Raw genomic sequence first — 20,025 nt, 5'->3', positions numbered from 1 at the left:
TAGTAAGTGCTTAACAAATACAATAATAATAATGTGAAAATAAGAATAAGTACTTAAGTGCTTTGGGACCAAGAGGGGGGTAAGTATCAAAGTGTTTCTTGAAAAGTACACACTCAAGTGCCTAGGCAGCACAGAAGGAAGACTGAATTGGGTGGGGAAGTGAGTAGTTAGTTGGAAGACTTCATGGAGGAGATGTGATTTTAGAAGGGCTTTGAAGATGGGGAAAGTGGTGGTCTGTAGAATATGAAGGAAGAGGGAATTCCAATCCAGAAGGATGACGAGAGCAAAGGGGTTGGTGGCAAGACAGGCAAGATAGAGGTACAGTAAGTAGGTTGGCATTAGAGGAGTGAAGTGGGCAAGCTGAGTTATAGTAGATGATTAATGCGGTAAGGTTAAGAGGGGATAACTGAGTGAGTGCCTTAAAGCTGATGGTAAGTAGTTTTTGTGTGATGCAGTGATGGTTGGGCAGTCCTTGGAGGCTTCTCTCCTTCTCCAACCCAGCCCGCATGCTTCACTTCTGTGGTGCCCACATCCTGCCTCTGGCCTGGAATGCCCTCCCTCCTCAAATCTGATTTTATTAAATTATTAAAGGCACATCTTTCCAGACTAAGCCCCACTTTTCCTCATCTCCCATCCTCTTCTGCATCACCCTAACTTGCTCCCTTTGCTCTACCCCCCCTCCCCACCACCTCCAGCTCCACAGCATTTATGTATATATCTGTAATTTTATTTGTATTGCTGCCTGTCTCCCCCGCTGTAGACTGTGAGTTCACTGTGGGTAGGGATTGTCACTATTGAATGTTGTATGTTTTTTTCCCAAGTACTGAGTACAGTGCTCTGTGCACAGTGTTTAATAAATATGATTGAATGAATTAAGGAGTGGGGGGATTTGTGCAGAATTATTTCTTTGAAAAACGATCTGGCCAGCAGGGTGAATGAAGTACAGACTGGAAAGAGAGAGACAGGAGGCAGGGAGGTCAGTGAGGAGGCTGATTCAGTAGTCTAGAAGGGATATGATGAGTGCTTGGTTCATTGTGGTAGCACTGGATAGATGAATGAATGAATGGATGGATGGATGGAGAGGAAGAAGCAGATCTAGAGATGCTGTGAAAGTAAATCCAATAAGGGACAGGGAGTTTGAGGAAGGAGTTAAAAAGTCTGAAACAGCTGTGAAATGGGTAATGAACATGCAACTCAATAGGATAATAATGATGGTATTTGTTAAGTGCTTACTATGTGCAAAGCACTGTTCTAAGCGCTGAGCACTGTTCTTAGCGCTGAATGGCTGAGAGGGCAGAATTAAGCAGATGACGATGAGTTCTTTAGATGGATGAGATTGGCCTGATTCCTGGAATTAATAAGGACGGCATTTAATAATGTTGGTATTTGTTAAGCACTTATTATGTACAAAGCACCGTTCTAAGCGCTGGGGTAGATACAGAGTAATCAGGTTGTCTCACGTGAGGCACACGGTCTTCATCCCCATTTTACAGGTAAGGTAACTGAGGCACCGAGAAGTTAAGTGACTTGCCCACAGTCACACAGCTGACAAGAGGCGGAGCCGGGATTTGAATCCATGACATCTGACTCCCAAGCACTTACTATGTGCCAGGCACTGTTCTAAGCAATGGGGTAGATGCAAGCTAATCGGGTTGGAAACAGTGCCTGTCCCACATTGGACTCACAGTCTTAATCTTCATTTTACAGATGAAGGAACTGAGGCTCAGAGGTTTTGCCCAAGGACACACAGCAGGCAAGTAGGGGAGCCAGGATTAGAACCTAAGACCCTCTGACTCCAAGGCCCATGCTCTATCCACTATGCTATGCTGCCAATAGCAACAGGTCTACAGCTCTTGTACAAAAACAGAGGAAGTAATTTATAGAGTTGATCCTACTCTCCACCCCTTCTCCATCACGTGCACTTGGATATGTACACTTTAAGCGTTTGATATTCACCCCATCCTCAGCCCAACATCATTTACGTACTTCACTGTAATTTATTTATATCAACATCTGTCTCCCCCTGTGGACTGTAAGCTCCTTCAGGACAGGGAATGTAACTTCCAATCCTATTGTATTGTACTCTCCCAAGTGTTTAGTACAGTTCTCCGCACAAAGTAAGTGCTCAAGAAATATCGTTGATTGATTAATTTTGATTGATTGACTGAGGGAGTTGAGTTCAGTGGAGTAGATAGAGTGGAGGGTTTGGATCTGTGTGCCAAGAGAAGGTAGATTATGGAGACCAAATAGGGCATGTGACTTTGGAAAATTGGAGGGGGTAGAGAGATCAGATGTGTTTATGGGAGTTTTGTAGAGATGGGGTTGAATGGCAGAGGAGGTAGTTAAGGAAGTTGTGGTTGGAAAGCAGAATTTCAGAGTTGTTGAGGGTAGAGATTATAAAGTGACCAGAGATGATGGGATTAAACATACATCCAAGTTAGTGAGTGGTTGAGGTGAGGTAGAGCAGGAAGTTGGTTGGAGTGGAAGTTAGAAGTGGAAATGTTTTCAAGAACATCATGTGGATATTGGATTCCTCAAGGATCAGTGTAGGGATGGAGAAAGAGAGAAGGAATATGAGAAAGGGATTAAAATCATTCAGAAAATTGGAGGTGGGACCTGGGGGCTGGTAGGTGGGGGAGTGGTAGATGACTGTGACTAGTAATTGAAGCAGGTGGTAATAATAATAAATAACTATGGTATTTGTAAAACGCTTATTATGTGCCAGGCACTGTCCTAAACTCTGTACTGAGACTCCACTAGGCCACACTGTAGAGGCAGATCCTGAGTGCTTCAAAAGAAGGGAAGGAGAGGGATGTTGGGGAGTGGGTATAATAGTTGCATTAGAGGGCAAGAAGGAAGCAGACTCTGTCCTCTTTCCTAGTGACGAATGGGAGAAGATGAGGCCCCCTCTGGATAGAGTGACAGGAGAGATAACATCTTGAGAGAGCCAAGTTTCAGTGATGATCAGGAGGAACAGTGAGTTGGTCAGGAGCAGGTCAAGGATGAATGGAAGCTTTTCCATGATGAACTGTGGGTTCCACAGACCGCCCTTGGTTGAGGCTGTGGCACAGGTTTGGGGGACGGTGGGTTTGGATGGGAGTGAGCTGACAGGGCTGATGTCGGGGGATGGGGTTCATTATATTCATTCGTATTTATTGAGTGTTTACTGTGTGCAGAGCGCTGTATTTGGAAAAGTACAGTGCTTGGAAAAGTACAGTACAACAATAATGATAATGATGATGATATTTGTTTAGCTCTTACTATGTGCTAAACACTGTTCTAAGCACTAGGGTAGATATAAGGTAATCAGGTTGTCCTACATGGGGCTCTCAGACTTACAGACGAGGTAACTGAGGCACAGAAAAGTTAAGTGACTTGTCCAAAGTCACACAGCTGACAAGTGGTGGAGCCAGGATTAGAACCCATGACTTCTGACTCCCAAGCCTGGGCTCTTTCCACTAAGCCACACTGCTTCTCTAATAAACAGTGACATTCCTTGCCCACAATGAGATCATGGTCTAGAGGGGAAAATTATGATGTTAAGTGCTTACTACATGGCAGGCTCTATACTAAGCACTGAGGTATATACAAGCCAATTGGGTTGGAAACGGTCTCTGCCCACATGGGCCTCACAGTCTCTAGCCTCATTTTACAGATAAGGTAACTGAGGCACAGAGAAGTGAAATGACTTGCCCACACAGCAGACAAGTGACAGATCTGGGATTAGAACCCATGACCTCTGACTCCCCGGCCTGTGCTATATCCATTACACCATGCTGCTTCTCCATCAGGAGGGTTATCGGGAGGGGATGGGGACTCTACCGAGACTGCTCTCTCTAAGGTAACCCATGACCTCCTTCTTGCCAAATCCAATGGCTCCTACTCCATTCTGATCCTCCTTGACCTCTCTGTTGCCTTTGACACTGTCGACCATCCCCTCCTCCTCCATACCTTATCTCACCTTGGCTTCGCGGACTCCGTCCTCTCCCGGTTCTCCTCTTACCTCTCTGGCCGGTCATTCTCGGTCTCCTTCGCTGGCACCTCCTCCCCCTCCCATCCTTTAACCGTTGGAGTTCCTCAAGGGTCAGTTCTTGGCCCTCTTCTGTTCTCCATTTACACTCACTCCCTCGGTGAACTCATTCGCTCTCAAGGCTTTGACTACTATCTCTACGCAGATGACATGCAGATCTACATCTCCACCCCTGTCCTCTCCCCCTCCCTTCAGGCTCGCATCTCCTCCTGCCTCCGGGACGTCTCCACCTGGATGTCAGCCCGCCACCTAAAACTCAACATGAGCGAGACTGAGCTCCTCATCTTCCCTCCCGAACCCGGTCCTCTCCCAGACTTCCCTATCACCGTGGATGGCACGACCATCCTTCCCGTCTCTCGGGCCCGCAATCTCGGTGTCATCCTTGACTCGTCTCTCTCGTTCACCCCACACATCCTATCCGTTACCGAGACCTGTCTCACCTTTACAATATCGCCAAGATCCGCCCTTTCCTCTCCACCCAAACGGCTACCTTACTGCTACAGGCTCTCGTTATATCCTGGCTAGACTACTGTGTCAGCCTTCTCTCTGACCTCCCTTCCTCCTCTCTCGCCCCGCTCTGGTCTATTCTTCACTCCGCTGCCCGGCTCATCTTCCTGCAGAAACGCTCTGGGCATGTCACTCCCCTTCTTAAACAACTCCAGTGGTTGCCTATCAACCTCCGCTCCAAACAAAAACTCCTCACTCTAGGCTTCGAGGCTCTCCATCACCTTGCCCCTTCCTACCTCTCCTCCCTTCTCTCTTTCTACCGCCCATCCCGCACGCTCCACTCCTCTGCCGCCCACCTCCTCACCGTCCCTCGGTCTCGCCCACCCCGCCGTCGACCCCTGGCCACGTCCTCCCACGGTCCTGGAACGCCCTCCCTCCTCACCTCCGCCAAACTGATTCTCTTCCCCTCTTCAAAACCCTACTTAAAACTCACCTCCTCCAAGAGGCCTTCCCAGACTGAGCTCCTCTTCTCCCTCTACTCCCTCTACCACCCCCCCTTCACCTCTCCGCAGCTAAACCCTCTTTTCCCCCTTTCCCTCTGCTCCTCCCCCTCTCCCTTCCCATCCCCTCAGCACTGTACTCGTCTGCTCAACTGTATATATTTCCATTACCCTATTTATTTTGTTAATGAAATGTACATCGCCTCGATTCTATTTAGTTGCCATTGTTTTTACGAGATGTTCTTCCCCTTGACTCTATTTATTGCCATTGTTCTTGTCTGTCCGTCTCCCCCGATTAGACTGTAAGCCCGTCAAACGGCAGGGACTGTATCTATCTGTTGCCCACTTGTTCATTCCAAGCGCTTAGTACAGTGCTCTGCACATAGTAAGCGCTCAATAAATACTATTGAATGAATGAATGAATGGAGTAGTTTCTAGGGTACATGGTGAAGTCAGAGTGTTATGGATTTTAAGAGAGAACATTTTGACTAGTTGCAGTTTATTCTCATGGTTTCTATGATTAATTAGGGGACAATTGCAGGTCTTCCTAGGTGGATAAGAAGGGCCACACCCAGTCAGGGGGATGGTCAAGAGTAAATAGGTAAATGTTGACGTGTAAATAGGCAACTGTGATATATAAGAGACTGGGAGCTCTCACCACATCAGACCACCGCTCTCCACTGGGGTTTCCCTGCTGCTGTGTATTCAGGTAGGGCTGCAGACAGAAGGGAGGCAGGGTGAAGGACTGGCTACTGCTCGACTCCAGGAGTCCCGGAATGAGTTCGGTGTCCCTGTAGGCATAGGTGTCCCATTACAAGCAGCATGATGTAGTGGATAGACCACAGACCTGCTAGCCAAAAAGTCATGGGTTCTAATTCCCGTTCTACCACTTGTCTGCCGTGTGACCTGGGCAAGTCACTTCAATTCTCCGTGCCTCAGTTGCCTCATCTTTAAAATGGGGATTGAGACTGTAAGCCCCACAAGGGACAGGAACTGGGTCCAACCCGATTTTCTTGTATCACTCCAGCGCTTAGTACAGTGCCTGGCACATAGTAAGTGCTTAACAAATACCATAATCATTATTATAATGACGACATCTGTTAAGTGCTTACTATGTGCCAAGCACTGTTCTAACAGTGGGGAGGATACAAGGTGATCAGGTTGTCCCACGTGGGACTCGCAGTCTTAATCCCCATTTTCCAGATGAGATAACTGAGGCCCAGAGAAGTTAAATGACTTGCCCAAAGTCACACATTTGACAAGCGGCAGAGCGAGATTAGAACCCATGACCTCTGACTCCCAAGGCCATGCTCTTTCCACTGAGCCACGCTATTCATTATTAGGGTTTTCTAAGTGTCCAGCTGGCTCATCAGGGCTTAGTACTTCTCAGCTCAGCTCCAGCAGCTAGGCTGAGGGGAATGGTGAGGTCCAAGGAGACCCCCAGTTGGAGGTCTTCACACAGTCAGTGCTCAGTAAATGTCACCTATCAATTGACTGCTCCGTTTGGTGTTACCGCAGATCTCAGCTCCAGAGGAGTCTGGACTGCAAAAATTCAAAGACCTTGAGGGCAAGCAAACTCCAGTTTTAGCAAACCAGTGTCCTTTAGTAGTCCAATCCCTCCTTTTAATGGCATGGACGGAACACATTTTTCAGCATGGACAAATCAAAATGGGGCAGACCAGCACCTCTTCTGCTGATGTTACTGCTGCTGCTGTTGGTGTTGCTGTGTTTCCAAAGTCAGATATCCCTAAGATGGTTGATCAAGGCTTGCTGGCTCCAGCGGCCAGGTTGAGGGGGAAGGTTGGTCAGTGGCTCGCAGTGACTGCAGGGCCCCCTGAGTTTCAGAATCTATTCTCCGCATCAGGCCGTACCCTGAATTGTATACATCCTTCACTCTTAAGAAACCCCTCTTACCCCAATTCCTCTCTTCAGTTTTTTTCATTCAGACACACAGTGAGGATGAGGAATCTTTATGAGCAGCATTGATTGATTGACTGACACTGATTGATAGGTTGGAGCTGCCCAATGCTATGGCAAGGAGGATAAGAAACAACTTGTTGAATCCACTGAGGAGAATGAGAGTTCAACAGCCCAAGAAAAAAAATTCCCGAAGGAGAAAACAAAAATTCAAAAGCCCAGAGACCAGGCAAACTCCAATTCTTGCAAACCAGTGTCCGTTAGTAATCCAATCTCTCTTTTTAATTGCATGGAGGGATTTAATGCATTTTACCATGTGGATAAATAATAATTGGCTAGAGTATATATCAGCATGGTAATAAATTAAAGACACCATCAGGGGGAAATCCCCCAACACAGATGCCTGCAGAAACACACAATTAAGCTAAAGACCTTAAAGAATCAAGTAAATAATCCAGAAACCCTCCTATGAATTTTTAATGTTGATGTGATTAACATATGTACTTGAGGTTTGGGGAGAAATCGCCATCCTGTTTGTGGAATGGGCTTGCTTCTATTACGCCTGTTCTCCCATCTGAGGTTTGCAAGGGCATAGTAAGTAACCTCAGGACTCTCAGAGTCAAAGGAAACCTCCCTCTGCTCCCTATCCTATTCTGTTTGAAACAGGAGTATGCCTGTTTCAGTCAATCAATCATATTTATTAAGCCTTTACTGTGTGCAGGACACTGTATTAAGTACTTGGGAGAGCTTGATACAACAATATAACAGACACATTCCCTGTCCACCACCAGCTTACAGTGAATTACCATCTGAGTTGTGGAGGTCTGCGCTACCAACAGCTCTAATCTTTCTCACTGTGGCTTTTAAGTAGCTTCAAGTAGATGTTGAAAGGACGAGGACTAGTAGTGACCATGATTCATTTATTCATTCACTCGTATTTATTTAGCACTTACTGTGTGCAAAGCACTTTACTAGGTGCTTGGCAGAGTACAATATAACAACAAGAAGACAAATTCCTGCCCACAGTGAGCTCACAGTCGAGAAGGGACAGACATTAATATAAATAAATATGTAAATAAATAAATAAATAAATTACAGATATATACAGCTATAGGCATATATGCTATGGGGATGGGAAGGAGTTTGAATGAAGGAGCAAGTAAGAGCAGAGCAGAAGGGAGTGGGGGAAGAGGAGAGGAGGGCTTAGTCAGGGAAGGCTTCTTGGAGAAGATGTCCCTTCAATAAGGTTTCAAAGTCGGGGAGAGCAATTATCTGTCTGATGCCAGGGGACTTGGGGCAGCCCTGGACACTGGCCTATCCCTGAGCCTGCTCCAAATGGCACTCTGAGTCCCATTCAGGGTGTACCAGTGGTAAGCTGTGATGTGATGTCCTACTGACCATAAACATAGAGCAGCAGCATGACTTTCATTCAATAGTATTTATTGAGTGCTTACTTTGTGCAGAGCACTGTACTAGGCGCTTGGGATGAACAAGTCAGCAACAGATAGAGACAGTCCCTGCCGTTTGACGGGCTTACAGTCTAATCGGGGGAGACGGACAGACAAGAACAATGGCAATAAACAGAGTCAAGGGGAAGAACATCTCGTAAAAACAATGGCAACTAAATAGAATCAAGGCGATGTACAATTCATTAACAAAATAAATAGGGTAACGAAAATATATACAGTTGAGCGGACGAGTACAGTGCTGTGGGGATGGGAAGGGAGAGGTGGAGGAGCAGAGGGAAAAGGGGAAAATGAGGGTTTAGCTGCGGAGAGGTAAAGGGGGGATGGCAGAGGGAGTAGAGGGAGAAGAGGAGCTCAGTCTGGGAATGCCTCTTGGAGGAGGTGAGTTTTAAGTAGGGTTTTGAAGAGGGAAAGAGAATCAGTTTGGCGGAGGTGAGGAGGGAGGGCATTCCAGGACCGCGGGAGGACGTGACCCAGGGGTCAACGGCGGGATAGGCGAGACTGAGGGACGGTGAGGAGGTAGGCGGCAGAGGAGCGGAGCGTGCGGGGTGGGCGGTAGAAAGAGAGAATAAGAACATGGGCTTGGGAGTTAGAAGGACCTGAGTTCTAATCCTAGCTGCCCCACATGTCTGCTGTGTGACTTAGGGCAAGTCACTTCAATTCTCTGGGCCTCAGTCACCAAATCTGTAAAATGGGGATGAGAGTGTGAGCTCCATGTGGGACAGGGACTGTGTCCCACCTGATTAGCTTATATCTATCCCCTACTTAGAACAGTGCTTGGCACATAGTAAGTGCTTAACAAGCACCATAATTACTATCATTATTATTATGCGGGGAGCAGATTTTTTTTCTTTTCCTTTCCTTCTCCATCTTAACTCCAAGAAGGAGCTCTTTTCCAGACATGACAACTTGCTCTCCCAGCTACGCACAGGGAAGAGTAGGTCTCAAAGCCTAGAAAAGATGGTAGATGTAGTAAGGGATGCCAGCTCCATTTGGGCAGGAGGGAGGGAAGGGGGATTCACAATTTTCTTGGCAGAGAGGACAGCCTTAGATAGCCCACCCTACCCTTTGGAGCCCACCAGGGCCAAGAACAGGGTTGGCCTAGTAGATAGAAAAGCAGCTTGGCTTAGTGGAAAGAGTATGGGCTTGGGAATCAGAAGAAGTGGGTTCTAATCCATCACTTGTTTGCTGTGTGACTTTGGGCAAACCCTTAACTTCTCTGTGCACGGACTTGGGAGTCAGAGAGTTGTCTGGGCAAAAGCAGAATTCTTCAGGATTCTCCAGAGCCAAATAAAAACCCAGGAGGGATCCCAAATCTCTGCTTCCTTCCAGATAAAATAACTGTGGCATTTGTTAAGCAGTCGCTATATGCCAAGCACTGTCCTAAGCACTGGTGCACATACAGGATAACCACATCCCACAGGGGGCTTACAGCGTAAGGAGGAAGGAGAACAGGTATTGAATCCCTACTTTGCAAATGAGGGAACTCAGGCACATAGAAGCGAAGTGACTTGCCCCAAGATCACCCAGCAGGTAGGTGGCTGAATTAGGATTAGAACCCAGGCCTCTGACTCTCTTCCACTAGGCCATGCTGTTTCCCTGGGGTCCCCAGTTCAGAAGACCAGATGCCTTCCTCAGAGGGATTCTGCAGATCCAGAAATCCTGCAAAACTTAACCTGAAATCAAGTAGCCAGAAACAAATAGACAAAACTGAAACATCAAATGCCCACTGGTCGACAAACTCACATTCAATATCTACTGCTCCCTCACTGAGTCCAAACCCAAAGATCTAATCCAGGTTCAACCCTGGCCCTAAGGGGCTTTTTGAAAACTGAACTTGATTGCAGGAATTGCAAATAGCCTTATTTGGATAAGTATTTTAGCCCAGGTATTTTACCACTTCTCACTCCCAGGTTGGTATCGAATTCAGGGGGCTTACCATGGAGTCTTAGAAGCTGAATTTGTGGGGCACAAACTATCCTCTTGCAGTTAATTATTGAACTGAAATCACTGAAATAAAAAACTGAGTCACTGAGCAGACAAGCCTCAACTGTCAGGAACTCTTGCCTTGACATACATTCATTCATTCAATAGTATTTATTGAGCGCTTACTATGTGCAGAGCACTGTACTAAGCGCTTGGAATGTACAAGTCGGCAACAGATAGAGACAGTCCCTGCCCTTTGATGGGCTTACAGTCTAATTGGGGGAGACAGGCAGACAAGAACAATAGCAATAAATAGAGTCAAGGGGAAGAACATCTCATAAAAACAATGGCAAGTAAATAGAATCAGGGTGATGTACATCTCATTAAACAAAAGAAACAAAATGAATAGGGTGATGAAGATATATACAGTTGAGCAGATGAGTACAGTGCTAAGGGGGTGGGAAGGGAGAGGGGGAGGAGGAGAGGGAAAGGGGGGAGAAGAGGGTTTAGCTGCAGAGAGGTGAAGGGGGAGTAGAGGGAGCAGAGGGAAAAAAGGGGGGAGCTCAGTCTGGGAAGGCGTCTTGGAGGAGGTGAGCTTTAAGTAGGGATTTGAAGAGGGGAAGAGAATTAGATTGACGGAGGTGAGGAGGGAGGGCATTCCAGGACCGCAGGAGGACGTGGCCCAGGGGTCGATGGCGGGATAGGCGAGACTGAGGGACGGTGAGGAGGTGGGCGGCAGAGGAGTGGAGCGTGTGAGGTGGGCAGTAGAAAGAAAGAAGGGAGGAGAGGCAGGAAGGGGCAAGGTGATGTAGAGCCTTGAAGCCTAGAGTGAGGAGTTTTTGTTTGGAGCGGAGGTTGATAGGCAACCACTAGAGGTGTTTAAGAAGGGGAGTGACATGCCCAGAGCATTTCTGCAGGAAGATGAGCAGGGCAGCGGAGTGAAGAATAGACAGAACATACATCTGAAGCTGCTCTGAAGAGCTTTTATGTTCCTCGGAAAGTTGGTCCAGAAATCAATCAATCAATCAGTGGTATTTATTTATGCATTTATTTAGGTATTTATTTAAATTGACTCTTTTAAGTGCTTATTTTGTGTCAAGTATTGTTCTAAGCAATGGGGCAAATACAAGCCAATCAGGTGGGACACAGTCCCTGTCTCACATGAGGCTCACAGTCCAAAGTAGGAGGGAGAACAGGGATTCAATACCAGTTTAACAGATGAGGCACTGAGCCACTGACTCACTGGGAAGTTAAATGACTTGCCCAAGGCAATTAGCAGAGCTGGGATGAGAACCCAGATCCTCTGGCTCCCATTGCATGCAGAGCACTGTATGAACCCTAAAACATTTGACTCGGCTTAGATTCGAAAGAAATGTTCCATTTTTTTCCTCTGAGACTACATTATTAGATTTGTTTAATGTTTTTGAATCAAAAAACAATCCCATAGGACAGCCCCACATTTTTGTTTCCTGAAGTTGAGAGTGCCAAAATTAAACATGGAAGCTGGAAGAGAGCAAATATGTGTGTGTAAACTTCACAAAATGACCATGGCCAAATTGAAAAATTGCACATAGTTCAGAGAAGTGTATGGATCCTACTAGTGGATCCAAAGTTCACTCAATTCTGCTGATGCATGTGGAATCCCACAAAGTTGAACTGAAATGCAAATTGGTTGGTAGGAAAATGTGTTCTCCTATTCAGAAGAGATGGGTCTAGTAGAGGAGATCCATCTTCTCTTTGAATAAAAGGAAAAAACAAATTTTCCTTACCACCAATTTGCTTTCAAGTTAGTCTTTGTGAGATTTACTTCAAGCACTTGGAAAGAATGAAAAAGAAAGGCTAATTAGGAACCAGGCTAAGTAATTAGAACCAGGGGAAAGGGTTTCAGATAAAATCACTTCACTTCCAAACCTTCATCCAAAATGTTGGACAATTTAGAATGAACCTTCTGAGAGTTTTGAAAGTGTTCCATTCAATTATCCCACCCTTCTCATTTTTTTCCATTGTTTTCATTTTGGGCATCTCAGCGGTTAGGTTCTGTTAGTTTCTGGCAGGAACACAAAAATAACACAAGAAAAAGTATGACTTCAACGTGCCAGAAGCAGTGTGTACTAGAAGCCTTTGTAAAATGATATTTGAAAGATTTTTTTCCAACTTAAAGAAAATGTCTAGACCAAAGACTGTTTAGAGAGTCTATTGAGGGCCAGAACCTTGTCTAAAATGATTACGTAATGTGTTAACCCTACTGAGGCTCACTAATTCCAGCCTCTACCACACATGAACCATTTCATCAGTGCTTTTTACTTTCCAAATTTAATACCAGATAGCCAGAATAGATTAACAGTGAGATCTTGGAATCCAGTCAGCCTATTATAACATCAAAGCAATGTTTATAGCATCACACCTTCACTGGGGAGAGGTGAGGAGAATGGATGAAAGCAGGACACACAAACAACCATCCTCCAGTGAGTGCAAGGGGGAGGCCCTTATAGTGGACTGAAGATATATTTTTAAAATTAAGCATAATCTAAATGATGCAATGTAGTTCTCATCTGAGGTTCACCTGCTATTTCCTAGCAATCATTTGGGTGCAAAAGCACATAATGCAGATAGCACATCAGAAGTTCCAGTAAAGGATGATATTGTGGATGTATTCTTCCAAGCACTTGGAACAGTGCTCTACCCCAGTAAGCACTGAATAAATAGCATTGATGGATGTAAAGTGTTAAGGAGAGGTTCAGAAGAAAATTGATCTTGTCAGACACACACACACACACACACACACACACACACAAAACACACATACACCATTTTCAACACAAAGATGTTATACACCCAGATACAAATGAATATATATATATGGGTGGTAGATTGTAGGCAAGGAAACCATATTTTCAGTGATTGCTGCATGTGAGTTATTCCATGTTATATTTTGGACAAAAAACAAGGGTTTTTATTAGACATCAAGCTGGCACTTAATAATTTTCCCTCTAGACTGTGGGCTTCTTGTAGTCAGGGAATGTGTCTACCAACTCTGTTATTCTGTTACTTTATTATATTCTACTCTCCCTAGTGCATAGTATTCATTCAATAGCATTTATTGAGCACTTACTATGTGCAGAGCACTGTACTAAGCGCTTGGAATGAACAAGTCAGCAACAGATAGAGACAGTCCCTGCCGTTTGATGGGCTTACAGTCTAATCGACTCTGCACACAGTAATTGCTCAGTAAATACAATTGTTTGATTCATTCTGGATTTTTAGATTTTCCACTATCGTTCTGATTAGCTTGAAGTTATCAGAAAGGCAAAATTTTCATGCTCATATTTTTTTTCAGAATTGTTCCTTTCATTAGAAATATTTATCATGATGACAAACTATTCATCTTTCTAATACATGACACGGAGGTGATGTTGTCTATAAATTGGGAAGTTACTTTTCCTAAATTATTTTTTCCTGGATCTGCAAACAGTGGCCAGATATTTTGCATGAATACAAAATCGATTGGAATTACATCGCCTAGAGTGAAATAACTTTTTAATAATAATTCTGGTAAGTTCTTGCATTGTGCTAAAGGCTGGAATTTATACAGGATAATGATATCAGACACAGTCCTTGCTCCAAACAGGAATTGCAGTCTATGAAAGGGAGAACAGGTATTTAATTGCCAAATTACAGATGGGGAAACTGAGGCACAGAGAAGATTAAGAGACTGCCTAAGGTCATATAGTAGGCAACTGGTGGAGCCAGTACTAGAACTCAGGTTCCCTGACTCCCAGGCTATCCTCTATCCTTTAGACCATGTGGCTTCTCTCAGTTTTGGAGTAATGTCTCACTAGCTCCATCTCTGAATCATCTTGGTTGCCTTCAGTCAATTTAACCACTTGACTGGCAAACCGTATTTCATTCTTTCTTCTCCCCAACTCACTTCCTCCATCATCTTTAGGTCTCCCGATCTAATTTCCTCCTTGCTTCCATACTGAATTCACAATCTGAATCCTACTATGTTTTATGGGCGGGGAATATGTCTGTTATATTGTTGAGTTGTGTTAGAGAAGCAGCATGGCTCAGTGGAAAGAGCCCAGGCTTGGAAGTCAGAGGTCATAGGTTCGAATCCTAGCTCTGCCACTTGTCAGCTGTGTGAATGTGGGCAAGTCATTTAACTTCTCGCTGCCTCAGTTAACTCATCTGTAAAATGGGGATTAAATGTGAGCCTCACGTGGGACAACCTGATTACCATGTATCCACCCCAGCGCTTAGAACGGTGCTCTGCACATTATTATTACTCTCCCAAGAGCTTAGTAGAGTGCTCTCAGCACGCAATAAGCACTCAATAAAAACAATTGATTAATTGATTGGTTGAATCACAACAAAAATGATCAAATACCTCTGAGATTAATCTGACAATCCAACCGACACTTTGACACGACTCCTTCAGGCACTATGACACTACTGTTTAGTTAATAAGTTGTCATTTATGTGAGCCTAGTTCATCCTTCATGAGCAAGTGGTGAGCATACATACTGTGCTCCCTTACCAAGTTACAAAAGAGTTTGGATAATGTGTTACTTCAGGGAAAGGTAGATGAGCAAGGAAAAGTTAGGGAGGTGATGTGGTCCAAGAATTACATAGCTTTTTCAAGAGTCCTGTTGCTCTGGTCAGAGTTAGAACGCTTCACTGAAAGGAGCATTGGCCTGGCCTAATCCTGGAGCTACTATTCATCATCTTATGTTCTTATGTGATCTGAAGGTGCTAATGTGACTTCCAAATTATCTGTGCAGTGGGAGAATCAGGTGCAGTATTAATTAGGAAGGTTTTCTTTATAAATAGCATGTGGCATTTCATACAGGATTTCTTTCTTACTTCCTTGATTGAAAATTGCAAGAGCCACATTGTCCGAGCAAGAGTCCAAGTTTACAGAAGTTGATACTTAGAGAAACTACTCAGTTTGAATGAAAATACTTTCTGATTGTTTTATTATATAAAAATTAAGGGGTAACAAGTGAGGTGAAGATGGAATCATTTACCTCTTGATGAAGAACAAAGGTCCTATAAAATGTCTAAAAATAACACTATTAATAACTAAATGAATAATACTTAAAAGAATAAAAATACCCAGAAACTTATAATGTGATGGGCCTATTTATTTATCAATAAATCTCATTTTCCTCCCCTTGCCTCATTTAATAATTTAACATTTGGGATCTAAATAATTGAGAGAAATAGAAGAGAAATAACAGATGTTCTATATGGCTTAGGTGTCAGTTTGGATTTAAGAGGGGAAGATTTCTTGCTGGATTCCAGGCTGGAAGGGAAATTGTGATGGGGAAGGAGAAAAGTTTCTGCAGAATGAAAAGGACAAAGAAGAGGATGATTGGGCCAGATAAAATATGACTTTCCCAAATCATGCCACTGGAAGAAAGAGGGCTTGTTATCAGAGCTGGGCCCTTGTCTGTTTCTCAGTACCAGCTGTGACACCTTCCCAAGGCTATGGGGTTTTTTCAAGTGTAATTTTTTTTAAAGGGTTACTGAACAAAGGGAGATGACAAATAAATAACACAGGACAGAACAGGATAGATGATTGATGGATGAGGTGTTAGTCATCACTGGTGACAGGAAAAACTTCATTACATCTTTCAAAATTTGAACTGCCCATTTGCACAGGCAGTTTCAGCCCCCATTACAGATTATAAAAATAATATTAATAATAATAATGGTGCTTGTTAACTGCTTACTATGTGCCAAGCACTGTTCTAAGTGCTGAGATAGCTATAAGGTATTCAGGTTGTCCCTTGTGGGGTTCAGAGTCTTAATCCCCATTTTACAGATGAGGTAACTGAGGCATAGAGTAGTTAAATGACTTGCCCAAAGTCGCACAGCTGACAAGTGGCAGAGCCGGGATGAGAACCCATCATGTATTTCATGACACGTCTCATGGACAAGTTTTCCTTTTCCACAGCACCTGCTTTTTAGTCCTTCCTTTTTGATTTCTCTTGAGCGGCAATGAGTTCCAGTCCGGGTAGCTCATTTTTGACCTTCAGTGTTGTTTATTCCAGTCTCACGGACAATGCTTGGACTGATTATTTTCTCCCTTCACTGGTGATGGTAATCTAGATCTCAAGGAAGGCAATTTTTTCCCACCCATCACTAGCATAAAAAATGGGTGGGGAAAAAAATGACTTTATCAATTTAGCCTCAGTATCAACCCATCACTCAGCTCTGACTGTAAACTCCTTGTAGACAGGGAACAGCTCATTGTGGGCAGGTAATATGTCTATTATTATATTGTACTCTCTCAAGAGCTGAGTAAAAAGCTCTGCACACAGTAAGCGTTCAATAAATACAATCAAGTGAATGAATGAATGTGTCTCCCACCTCTGTTATACTGTACTCTCCCAAGCGCTTAGTACAGTGATCTGCACACAGTAAGCACTTAATACATATAATTGATTGATTAGGCCGGGATGAGGTTCTAATCTGTCATCTCAGTTCTGTGTGGAGCCTTTCTTTCATTCAATAGTATTTATTGAGCACTTACTATGTGCAGAGCACTGTACTAAGTGCTTGGAATGTACAGTTGGGCAACAGATAGAGACAATCCCCACCCAATAACGGGCTCACAGTCTAAACGGGGGAGACAGACAGCAAAGCAAAACAAAACAAAACAAAACAAGACATCATCATCAAGATAAATGGAATCATGGAGATATACACCTTATTAACAAAATAAATAGGTTAATAAATAATATATGCAAATATGCACAGTGCTGAGGGGAGGGGAAGGAGGAAGAGCAGAGGGTGGGTGATTTGTACATAATAAGCACTCGATAAATATGATTGAATAATAATTATGGTATTCGTTAAGTGCCTACTATGTGCCAGGCACTGTACTGTATTTGCCTTCTTTTTTTCTTCTGTGGTTCCATATATCCCAGCTTTGAGATATATCCCACTTGAGAGCTGTGTGACTGTGGGCAAGTCACTTAACTTCTCTGTGCCTCAGTTACCTCATCTCTAAAATGGGGAGGAAGACTGTGAATCTCACGTGGACAACCTGATTACCCTCTATCAACCCCAGCGCTTAGAACAGTGCTCTGCACATAGTAAGCACTTAACCAATTCCAACATTATTATTATTGTTATTATTATATTCATCCAAGCAGAAAAGTGTCTCTTCCCCAAATCCTGTCCTTTCTTTGATCTGTGTACTTGCTACCAGGGAAGGATAGATTATGCATCCCCTTGATTCTATTTATTGCTTTTGTTCTCGTCTGTCTGTCTCCCCCAATTAGACTGTAAGCCCGTCAAAGGGCAGGGACTCTCTCTATCTGTTACCGATTTGTACATTCCAAGCGCTTAGTACAGTGCTCTGCACATAAGAAGCGCTCAATAAATACTATTGAATGAATGAATTATGCAGAAGTTACGTTGGTGGCACTTAAAAGCCTTGCTTTGATGCAGTTCAGTAACATCTCAGAGACCGGCAATACCTATAGGTGTCTGTAGAGCATAATTCAAGTCAAGGTATTAGGTGTCTTCACTGCGTTTTGCATTTCAAAGAGTTAAAGAGATTTTCATTTTTAGGAAAGGGAAAGAAAGAGTTTAGACAGTCTTCTTTTGGGTTTATTTCCAGGCAACACTAGGGGTCTCCCTGCCTTATTGAAAGCTTTAGGTCACTGCCGGGCAAACGCAGACAGTTCATTAATCTCTGAGGGGAGCAGTTTTCAAACAGCAGGTGAAAGAATTGGGGCTCCAAGAGGAGTAATTTTTTTTTAGCCTTTTTACGTCTTATGCCTTGAAATCCCAGGTCCTGACAGAGTTCTGTAAATTCATGCCATTTTGCTGAGTTTGTAGGCAGAATGGACTTACGAACGAGTAAAAATGGTTTTATTTGTGGCATGGTGGTGAAAATAAAGGATCTGATGTGCTAAATTTAGTTAGTGGTAAAAAGGTGAGTGGAAAAAAAAATACTGGCAAGAAAAAAATTTTGATTTTTCTTTGCAATATTAACTCATTTGAATTTCACATATACAATATTGATTTTTACCAAACCTACCTGCTCTACCCTAAAATTACACCTTTGTAGGTATTCATCCATCATATTATTGAGTGCTTACTGTGTGCAGAGCACTGTAGTAAGCACTTGGGAAGTATAGTTCTGTAGCTTACTGGAGAGAGCCCGGGTTTGGGAGTCGGAGGTCGTGGATTCTAATCCTGACTCCACTACTTATCAGCTGTGTGACTTTGGGCAAGTCACTTAACTTCTCTGTGCCTCAATTACCTCATCTGTACAGTACAGATTAGTACAGTGCTCTGCACATAGTAAGTGATGATGGGTTATTGCCCCATCTCCCTCATACTATTCCTCCTCAAACTCCTTGAGCAAGTTGTCTACACCCACTGTCTCAAATTCCTCTCCTCCAATTGTCTCCCTGACCCCCTCCAATCTGTCTTCCCTCCCCTTCACTCCACAGAAACTACCTTCTCCAAAGGCCACCTTCTTGCCAAATCCAAGGGTCTCTACTCCATCCTAATACTCAACCTCTGAGTTGCTTTTGTCACCGTGGAGCAACCCCTTCTCCTGGATACTTTATCCGACCTTGGCTTTACTGACTCTGTCCTTTCCGGGTTCTCCTCTTAGCACTCTGGCCGTTCATTCTCAGTCTTTTTTCCTGGCTCTTCATCTGCCTCCCACCCCCTAATTGTGGGTGTCTCTCAAGATTTAGTTCTAGGTCCCCTTCTATTCTCCATCTACACCCACTCCCTTGGAGAACTTATGTGTTCCCATGGCTTAAACTACCACTTCTCTGCTGATGATCCCCAAATCTACATCTCCAGCCCTGATCTTTCTCCCTCTCTACAGTCTCACATTTTCTCTTGCCTTCAAGACATATCTACTTGGATGTCCTCCCATCACCTCAAGCTTAACATGTCCAAAACAAAACTCCTTACCTTCCCACCCAAACCCTCTCTTCCCCCTGACTTAGCCATCACTTTAGATGGCACTACTATCCTTCCTGCCTCACAAGCCCATAATCTTGGTGTTATCCTTGACTCCTCTCTGTCATTCAACCCACATGTTCAATCCATCACTAAATTCTGTCAGTCCCACCTTCACAACATTGCTAAAATCTGCCCTTTCTTCTCTATCCAAACTGCTACCATATTAATACAATCACCCATCCTATTCCCCCTGGATTAGTGCATCAGCCTCCTTGCTGACCTCACAGCCTCCTGTCTCTCACCACTCCAGTCTGTGAAAGTCCCCACTGTCACTCTGCTGCCTGGATCATTTTTCTACAAAAATATTCAGGACATGTTACCCTGCTCCTCAAAAAATTCCAGCAGTTGCCCATCCACCTCTGCATCAGATGTGCTCGCTTCGGCAGCACATATACTAAAATTGGAACGATACAGAGAAGATTAGCATGGCCCTTGCGCAAGGATGACACGCAAATTCGTGAAGCGTTTTAGATGTTCTTCCCTTTGACTCTATTTATTGCCATTGTTCTTGTCCGTCTGTCTCCTGTGATTAGACTGTAAGCCCATCAAAGGGCAGGGACTATCTCTATCTGTTGCCAATTTGTACATTTCAAGCGCTTAGTACAGTGCTCTGCACATAGTAAGTGCTCAATAAATACTATTGAATGAATGAATGAACAAAAACTCCTCACCACTGGCTTTAAAATACTCCACCACCTTGCTCCCTCCTACCTCACCTTACTAGTCTCTTTCTACA

The 20,025-nt window shown here is 44.0% G+C and overlaps 1 non-coding gene across 1 annotated transcript; it reads left to right on the top strand.

The window, feature by feature from the left end:
• Positions 1 to 19,659: 19,659 nt before the first annotated feature.
• Positions 19,660 to 19,766, top strand: LOC114809950. Its single transcript, XR_003757721.1, has one exon. It is a non-coding gene; the product is annotated as a U6 spliceosomal RNA (small nuclear RNA).
• The last annotated feature ends 259 nt before the right edge of the window (positions 19,767 to 20,025 follow it).

This window comes from Ornithorhynchus anatinus, chromosome 2, assembly GCF_004115215.2.
Source record: "Ornithorhynchus anatinus isolate Pmale09 chromosome 2, mOrnAna1.pri.v4, whole genome shotgun sequence".
NCBI classification, from domain to species: domain Eukaryota; kingdom Metazoa; phylum Chordata; class Mammalia; order Monotremata; family Ornithorhynchidae; genus Ornithorhynchus; species Ornithorhynchus anatinus.
The sequence above is the reverse complement of the archived record's forward strand: the minus strand, read 5'-3'. Positions and strand labels throughout refer to the sequence as shown.